Source organism: Bison bison, unplaced genomic scaffold (assembly GCF_000754665.1).
Source record: "Bison bison bison isolate TAMUID 2011002044 unplaced genomic scaffold, Bison_UMD1.0 scf7180017864333, whole genome shotgun sequence".
Classification (NCBI taxonomy): domain Eukaryota; kingdom Metazoa; phylum Chordata; class Mammalia; order Artiodactyla; family Bovidae; genus Bison; species Bison bison.
The window spans coordinates 2,114,080-2,114,587 of NW_011494905.1; positions in this window are offsets into that span (position 1 = coordinate 2,114,080).

The window sequence follows — 508 nt, forward strand, 5'->3', positions numbered from 1 at the left end:
GGTATTAGGGTGATGGTGGCCTCATAGAATGAGTTTGGAAGTTTACCTTCCTCTGCATTTTTCTGGAAGAGTTTGAGCAGGATAGGTGTTAGCTCTTTCTAAATTTTTGGTAGAATTCAGCTGTGAAGCCGTCTGGACCTGGGCTTTTGTTTGCTGGAAGATTTTTGATTACAGTTTCAATTTCCGTGCTTGTGATGGGTCTGTTAAGGTTTTCTATTTCTTCCTGGTTGAGTTTTGGAAAGTTGTACTTTTCTAAGAATTTGTCCATTTCTTCTTCGTTGTCCATTTTATTGGCATATAATTGTTGATAATAGTCTCTTATGATCCTTTGTATTTCTGTGTTGTCTGTTGTGATCTCTCCATTTTCGTTTCTAATTTTATTGATTTGATTTTTCTCCCTTTGTTTCTTGATGAGTCTGGCTAATGGTTTATCAATTTTATTTATCCTTTCAAAGAACCAGCTTTTGGCTTTGTTGATTTTTGCTATGGTCTCTTTTGTTTCTTTTGC